This window comes from Aplysia californica, unplaced genomic scaffold, assembly GCF_000002075.1.
Source record: "Aplysia californica isolate F4 #8 unplaced genomic scaffold, AplCal3.0 scaffold00585, whole genome shotgun sequence".
NCBI classification, from domain to species: domain Eukaryota; kingdom Metazoa; phylum Mollusca; class Gastropoda; order Aplysiida; family Aplysiidae; genus Aplysia; species Aplysia californica.
Window position 1 is genome coordinate 2,594 of NW_004797855.1, and position 9,098 is coordinate 11,691.

General features: G+C 42.1%; 1 protein-coding gene across 1 annotated transcript in view; it reads left to right on the forward strand.

Annotated features, from left to right (window-relative positions):
• Positions 1–470: 470 nt before the first annotated feature.
• LOC101847448 (guanine nucleotide-binding protein G(i) subunit alpha) overlaps positions 471–9,098 on the forward strand; it is a gene marked incomplete at its 3' end in the record, with an annotated part of 166,259 nt that continues 157,631 nt past the window's right edge. The window contains 1 exon segment of the mRNA XM_013087410.2: positions 471–739.

The window sequence follows — 9,098 nt, forward strand, 5'->3', positions numbered from 1 at the left end:
CTCTCTCTCCCTTTCTCTCGTTCTTACATGATGCAAACGCAACCATCTGTTTAAACAAATAATAATGTTGCACAAAGTACAGCCTAAAATAAGACGCTTAAAATAACAACGCTAACCTTCAATGAGAAAATAAAACAAAACCCCAAACCTTTCAGCAATAATGAGAACAAACCAAACAAAATAAATAAAATTGTAAACTATCAACAATTTTAAAAAAATGCAGAGTTTACCAAATGCAGGAAAAACCCAACTATCGTTCTAAAACGAGAATTCTGATTATACTTCCTTTAACGTATTGTTTCATTTTTAATGGATGGATAAATGCACGCTCAGAACCACTGGTCTTTTAGACAAAGAATGGGAAAGGAATAAAGATAACAGCCATTTGCTTGTCACATCTCTATGCCAGTTTAAATGTAACAATCCTGGCTCAAAACCTAAATCTCACGATGGCTTTCTTGCTCAAATGTATCTTTCCTGGCTCAAAACCTAAACCTGGCCATATTATTACTTTCTATCTAGTTCAAATGTATCTTTCCTGGCTCAAAAACCTAAATCTAGCGTTTGCTTTGGTTCCAGTCTTTTTGCATTGCTCCGGGTGTCCGGACCTCGCTCAGTGAGAACTTACGACTTGCAGGATCTTCTCGGCGACTTCACTAGACCGTCGTGTGATAGGTGCGCCCGCACCAGTGTTGTCATGGGGATTTTATCACGATATTGAACTTCTCTCCAAGACCAGGTAAAAAAAAAGTGATAGACGTTTACGTTTTGTTTCTTGTTTTGTGTTTGTTACCTAACTTTCTAACGCTCTGTTTGTTAGCACGTGTGTGTGTATGAGTGAGTGAGTGAGTGAGTGAGTGAGTGAGTGTGTGTGTGTGTGTGTGTGTGTGTGTGTGTGTGTGTGTGTGTGTCTCTCTCTCTTTCTCTCTCTCTTTCTCTCTCTCTCTCTCTCTCTCTCTCTCTCTCTCTCTCTCCTTCTCTTACTCTCCTCAACATAGATCAGGTAAATTGATAAACGTATACGCTTCGTTTGTTAGTATTGTGCTCATTTTCGTACTTTCTGATGCCCCTTTCGTTGCGTCCATTTATGTTACTTTCTCTTCGCGGATTAAAAAAAAAAGGGGATGGGGGTGGGGTGGGGGGTGGGGGAAGGTTCGGGCGTGGGATGAGCCACCATTGGTAGGTCCTACTTCTTTACAAAAATCTCCCTCTGTTATTTTTTTTCTTTCTGTTTTACCCTTCCCCTGCTCCGTATGGCCGCTATCATGTCGAAGTGCTTTTATTTATTCAAACGAAAACCAAACACTGAAATATCAAATCCGCAATATGTAGTGTGGGTGTACACGCCTGAGTTTATTCAGAGGTGGCCTTTGGCTTTTGAATTAAGGCATCCCACAACGGCATGACAATTGTTTTTTATAATTGAGATGTAGTTGCTCAGAATTGCTGCCTTTTCTTTCCTCATCCTTACTACGTCATTTTTCCTCTACTTCTTTTGTATGCTTGTCACTCTCTTGTGAACTGCTATTTCCGGGGTGACTTGATTATCGAAGAAGACATTGTGCTGTTTAGGCTAGAGAGGTGAGGAGAGTAAGCCTGATTCCCGGTAAAGACTTTTCTGTTGACCCCCCCCCCCCCTTGGCGCTCGTATGACCTTACGTAGTTGCCAGCGCCCAAGGACTACTATACTGAGTATAGTAGTCCTTGCCAGCGCCATAAAACCTTACTAAAACTAGTATTACGTTGCTGAGATACCCACTGTGGTTCAATTAATGAGGCTCCCATCCTGTACAGTAAAATAGAGTATTCTTGTAACAAATGGATAGTCCTATTGGAAGTGGCGGCAAAACATACATTATGTCGCCTTCCCTAAACACACAGTCAGGGTGAAGAAAGGATCTATTTATTACAGCCGACAGCTAGCTAGACTTTGCATATGGTACGGTATGGTATGGTATGATTTAGTATGATATGGTATGGTATGGAATGGTATGGTATAGTATGGTATGGTATGGTGTGGTATGGTATGGTATAGCATGGTATGGTATGGTATAGTATGGTATGGTTTGGTATGGTATGGTATGGTGTGGTATGGTATGGTATTGTATGGTATGGTATAGTAGGGCAGTCAACAAGTGTGCCAAATCATTTGACTATAACTCCAGAGTTCTTGACGTTATCGCGGAACAGATGTCGTTTTTGGAGTCTCGCAGATATGGTCGCCGTTAATCTCCTGGGAAACCTGATGCCATTTTTTTGGGCAATCAAATAAGAAGGTAATGACGCGTCTTTGTTCTAGTGGTTCGGCTGTAGGGCTAGCAACTGAAAGTGAAAGGTTGTGGGTTCGAACTCCGTCAAGGTTCTGACGCTGTGTCTTTGGGGAAGGTGCTTACAAGAGTTTACCTAAATCTCTCAGGTGGGGCTGGGTACCTGGCTATAAATGATGATAATTTATTGTATTTATAAATCATATAGCACATATCCCCACTCTACAGCATGCTCTATGCGCTTTACAACCATTATCACACCAGCACACTATAAAGCACTCAGAAACATTATTAGCTTCCTAAAATGCAGACAGTGCAAACTAAGGGTTTCACGCGCTAAAACTGTATCAAACTGACAAGATATTTCGCCGTCGAAAGCCGGGTACGCCTTCCAATCAGGGTGAAGTGAGGACAATTCGTGTAAAGTGCCTTTCCAAAGGACACAACGTCGGATCCAGGACATGATTCGAACCCACGACCTACGGTTGCGAGTCCGAGAGCCTTACCACTAGCCAACGACGCTACCCAATAAATGATGAAAGACCGTGTCAGTTTGTCAGTATTTGAATACTTAATCGGCTGTTCGCACTGTTTGCTTTCCGGGCGGCTGAAAGTGTTTCTGACTTTCTTAGGTCTGCTGGGGTAAAAAGTAAAGTTGCTCCCACATCCGATCCGGACATTGGGTATTGTTAGTGAGACAGCTTCCTGGGCCTTCGGCATATTGTGGTAGTGTGGCCAGTTCGAAGTCAGGTACCTATTACTGCTAGGGTAATACACGTAATAGATATAATAGACAGTAAAATGCACAGAGCTTGCTATGAAGTGGAGAAGTGCGCTGTAAAATACCTTTATTTAGTCATCATTATTGTAATTTATATCAGTATTATTAATGTGCTACAAACTAACATGTTCAAATTACATGATTTTGTATCATGTAGAGAAAACAGGTGGTGTCCTTCTTGGCTCGGACTAATCACTTCGCGCCCCCTGAATGATCTTACCCCTTGTCTAGTAATTATGCCCTTCTTCCTATTCACATATCACGTAGTCTGTCCGACTTTCGGGGGACCACTACAGACGGTGCAACCAGCCTCTTCCATTTGTCTCGATTCTCAGCGGTCCTTAGTAATCACAACCTATCCAGGCGTTGACTTTGTATTCCTATCGTTTCCCCTCTCTTCCTCTTCATCTCAATCCTTGTGTTGTTCCGTGTGAGATAGATCTTGGCCAGTCCTGAAAAACATAATTTATGCGCTCGATATTTTCTTACCGCACTATTACAAAAGTAAACGTTTTCCCAACCGGTTAGAGCCTTGTTCCATATTACACATGTTCACCTCACAGTAAAGCGAGCGCGCTGCACAGGAAGGTAATCAAATCTTGTTAATGCTTTTTCATTTTTATGGGATTCTGACTGATGTTTGATGGAGTTGTTTGTGGTGGCATGGGGAATTTCTCTGGGGCTATGGTGTTAAGGAAAACCTGTTAACTTTGTCCATCCTCTCTCTCTTTCCATATCTCTCCCCCCTCTCTCTCTTTCCCTCTCTACTTTTCTCTCTTTCCATCTCTATCTTTCTCTCCTTCCAGCTCTCTCTATCCCCCTCTCTCTGATTCTCTCCACATGTCTCTCTCGCTCTCATAGTTTCTGTAGCTCTCTCCCCATCTCTCTCTCTCCATCTGTCCTCCACGTCTGTCGTTCTCTCTCTCTCATTCACCCCCCCCCTCTCTCTCTCCCTCGCTTTTTCTTCACTGAACTTCACGTATTCATCCCACCATCGCCTCTTTTTGCTCTAAATATAATATTGTGTGATTTGAACACAATTGCTAACATTAATTTGAAGATTCGAGCAAACTCGTCAGTTTGTCTGTCAGTTTGTTAGTCAAGCGAACTCGTCAGTTTGTCAATCAGTTTGTCTGTCAGCTCGTCTGTTATTTTGTCCGTCAAACTGTCTGTTAGTTTGTCTGTCAGTTTGTCTGTCAGTTTGTCTGTCAGTTTGTCTGTCAGTTTGTCTGTCAGTTTGTCTTTAAGCGTGCCCCCAGCTTGTCCCACAGTCATGACCTTTTATTAAAAAAAAAACCCCAATTGAAAGAACTGTGCCTTCCTCCCCAAAAGCAGTTTGCAGAATGTTTACTCTGTCTGGGGAACAGGTCCTTTTTGGTGTTAATTTAAAGGTCAAGGTCTCGTACGCCATCGTTATAATGAAGGGAGAGTATCGTTTATTTCATAGCCTGGTCTCGCGTGTCAGTGCTTATGGTGACCTTTGCAGCATACTGGAGCACAGTTCAGCCACGAAAGTCAATAACGTTTTGGGCTACATGCTTTCTTTTGAACTTGTTCTTCTGTGTCATCTGTTGATGTTATTATATTTGCACCGGAAAAGATCATAGCAGACGGTTAATATACATTGTCATGCGTTGGAAGTCTTTCTCCCCCCCCTCTCTCTCTCTCTCTCTCGCTCTCTCTTTCCACTCTTTCTCTCTCTCTCTCTCTCTCTCTCTCTCTCTCTCTCTCTCTCTCTCTTCCCACTCTTTCTCTCTCTCTCTCTCTCTCTCTCTCTCTCTCGCTCTCTCTCTCTTTCTTCCCACTCTCTCTCTCGCTCTCTCTCTCTCTTCCCACTCTTTCTCTCTCTCTCTCTCTCTCTCTTCTCTCTCTCTCTCTCTCTCTCTCTCTCTCTCTTCCCACTCTTTCTCTCTCTTACTCTTTCTCTCTCTCTCTCTCTCTCTCTCTCTCTCTCTCTCTCTCTCTCTCTCTCTCTCTCTCTCTCTCTCTCTCTTCCCACTCTTTCTCTCTCTTACTCTTTCCCTAGCAGCTTGTTCCTCTTTTACCAGTGCAAAATAACCGCAATTGATTCGATTTTCCTCTTTTTACTCAACCACAACAGAAATATTCTTCTGATAAAAATCATTTCTATAGCGCACACTACATAGTGGCTCTTGTCGCTTCGCAATAATATAGTAAAATTGTGTCACGCAGCGGTGGAACCAGGTGCTTATCAAATTTTTAGAATTGAGAATGTGAAGTTATTGGTAGCATCTTGAGGCTTGTTCATTTGTCTTCATGTTGGTAAAATTGCCCCACCCCCCCAATCTATCTTGGATTGTGTGGGGATCGCCTGGTGTCAGACGAGACAAAATTAGCCAGGAAATAACCGTCAAAGTTTGGTGACTTCCAAAGCTTGAGTACGCATGGAAACTTCAAATTTACGTCATTTTTACCTCTCATCAAATTTCTTTGGTAAAATCTATACAGAAATGTGCTTTTAAATGGAGATAAAAGACGTCAATCTTTAAAAAATCGATACAAATTGCCCAAGAGGCGGAAAATGTTAGTTTTTCTTTTTCATTTCCATTGTTTTGACGAACACCTGATACCACCACGCCATGACACAATGGACAGCTTTCACAAGTGACATGTTTCCTGTATACCGGCACATTCAATGTACAACAATCCTTTCAAATACGTAAGCATTCATATTCTTACAAAAAAAACCACATAATAAACAACCTCCCCCCGAAAAAACAACAACAACAACAACAACAACAACAACAACAACAACAACAACAACAACAACAACAAACGAACCCCCCCCCAAAAAACCCAACAAAACGAACACAATCACTGTGACTGCTGATCACACCTTTGTTGTTGAAAGAAGAATAAGACTTAGTCCCCTTTCATTTCCTATAAAGCGTTTAACATTAACGTTGACAATCAAAAGAGCAGTTTCAAAGACCATCAAGGGTTGGAAACCTAAACACACGAAACGTCACCTGAACGAAATGGGTCACGATAAAGATTGGTTACGGTTTGAAAATGGTGTCGGTGTCATGTCGTGCAGATGGATTTCTAAGTAATGATGCTCAATGTTGCCGTTAAAATTTCTTGTCTTTCTTTGACGTCACTGTTTTAATGTCGTTTCCAGGGCACTATTGATTTCCGATAAAGACAGGCTTTGACTGAGATGTAAGGAAAACTATATTATATAAACTTAACAATTTTTTGAATAATCTATCGACAATTTTCAAAATTAATAATGTAGTCTCTACGTCACTGACTTGACGTTATCGGACAGGTCACATAGTCACAGCAAGGTTGTTACGAGGCTCTCGTGGCCTAGAGGTTAAGTTGTTCGCCTCTCTTTCAATAAGTCACGGGTTCGAATCCGGATAGCTATGGAAATTTTTCTTCTCTAAAAAATTGTCTCCTTTCACCTCCTTTCCTGCTCTCTAGCAACGTATCGGCCACCACCAGGTCAAAATAAAAAAAAAATCACTACCAACTGAAAATGTTTGATGTATCCCGAGCGCTCGTATAATCACCTTATGCAGTTGCGAGAGCCGAAAAACGCTTACAGAAAAACAACAACAATCCCCCCCCCAACAAACACACACACACACACACACTCACACTCACACACACGCATACACGCTCGCGCGCACACACACACACACACACACACATACACACACACACACACACACACACACACACACACACACAGAGAAGAAGAGAAGAACAAATGCAAATCGCCTCTCATTAACGCAGGGTGGGGCGTAAAAAGAGCGTTTTTCAGCTGTGAAGACTTCACCGTGTGACGAGTTCACTGGTTCCCCCAAAATAGAGCCACCAGACGCCCCCCTGCAACGACAAATGTCAAAATTAATAATGTAGCCACCTGCTGCGTCATTGTCTTGACCTTATCAGACTGGTCACACAGTTACAGCAAAGCTGCTACAACAACAGCTGAAGAAACTATACAAGGCGCAGATTCACGCCCACCCGTTTTTCCCATCCCTTGCCCATTTATGTGAAATTGACGTCATCTGATTGGTAGAAAAAAGTGCGCATGACAGTATCCATTAGTGTATTTCGTGCATACTTAGTATGACAAGTAACTGTTACAGTAAATATAGATTCAATAATCATATATGTAAGCCGTTGATCTGAGAGCAATGATAATTTTAGAAATAATGCGATCCACGGCCACCTATGATTGACGGATGCTGAATGTATCATAAACATATTGATATGACGCGGTGGAATCAGGCGCTCGTCAATTTTTGGCCTTGTGAAGTTATTAGTATAATCTGAAAGCTTATTCATTAACCTTGTTTTCAATTTTAAAAATATTAATCTGTCTTGAATAGGAGTCGGGATATTTGCGATTGAGGGAGGTGGGGTAGCTTGTTTTTAGTGGAAAATTTAGAGAGAAAATGGCGCCAACATTTGGTAATTTCAATAGCTTGAGAGTCTTTTAAAACTGAAAAATTACATTTTTGTGCCTTCAATCTCTGTTTTTCCGTAAAATTCACACGGGAATGTGTTTCTATATGGACATAAAACGTATTGAGCCAAGAAACAAAAATTCGAAAAAAATTTCCTAACTGACGGAAACATGCCCGTTTCCCCGATTTCACTATTTTGACGATCGCCTGATTTCACCACGATGCCTAACATCTGACTTACATTAGTCACAGGCAACAATAAATATGCGCCTAGTAGATCGGACCATATTCTGACCCCCCACACTCTGGTCAGGAAACGCAAACTGCAATGGTATGGACACATCACCCGTTCATCCGACATTGCCAAGATGACCCTGCAAGGCAGCGTCCAGGGAAAAGGGAGCAGATGCAGACCGAAGAAGAGTTGGGGGGATACCATCAAGGAATGGACAGGCCTGGAACTGAAAATCATCAGGAAAGCTGAAGACCGGAAGGAGTGGAGGAAGCTGGTGGCCAAATCTTCAAAAGCGCCCCGACGGACATCCAGTCTACGGGATAGGTGAAGGTGAAGGCGAAGTATAGTTTATTAAGCAGCTGTTGTAGCAGCGTTTGCTGTGACTGTTGACAAGTCCGATACCATCAAATCTTTGACGCAGAATAAAAATGCAGTTGTTCCCGCATCCGGTCCGGACATTGGTGATGGCCTTGTTAGTGAAACAACTTCCGGGGTCTTCGGCAGATTGTGGTAGTCCTTTCCAGGCCGTTTTTACTTTCTCCAACTCAAAGTCAGGTACCCATTACTGCTAGGTGGGCAGGAGGGGGCGAAAAAAAAAATCCTTGTCCGCACCGAGACTCGCACCCGGACTGACGCAGAATATATTATATAATATACGAGTACAACTATATTACACTATAATGATAATTGCATTTATGTACATGTAGTGCATATGCACGCTTCACAGTCAAACCACAAGGCCACCGACACCACCATCTCTATTACTAGTACGAGTATTATACCCTCACCTTTTCTGTCTTTCTACTATTGTAGCCTACAAACCAAACGACCTTTCGCTAACAATACCTTTAAAATAAGATTTAAAAAACAACAGCAACATAAAAAGGGGTGTCTAGCAAAGAAAAAGGAAATTATAAGGAAGCGTGGGTGGGGTGGGGTTTGTAAAGCATTCCTCGTGTCTTTAGTGACTCGTTCAGCTTATTATTCTATGAGTAGATTCTAGTATGGTGTGAGGCTGCAATAAAACTCCCAAAGGCAAAAAGGTCAGACGAAGTAGCAGAGGCGATGCACTCTCCGGTAATGGAGTCCGACAAGAGCCTATTGTCGTGTGGAGATCTTTTTATCATGTGGAGTAGCTATTCCTGTTCCTTATGCTCTTAGTCTCTACCGTAATTTTGTCTGATTTGCTTTATGTTCCTTCCCCCTGTCTATGTGGCTGTGTGTCTGTGTATCTGTGTGTTCGTGAGTCTGTGTTTCTGTTGATTATTAAATGTTAAATTATTTCTTTGCTGTTTTCCAAAACGTCCAATCTACGTATTTGTGTGTGTGTGTGTGTGTGTGTGTGTGTGTGTGTGTGTGTGTGTGTGTGT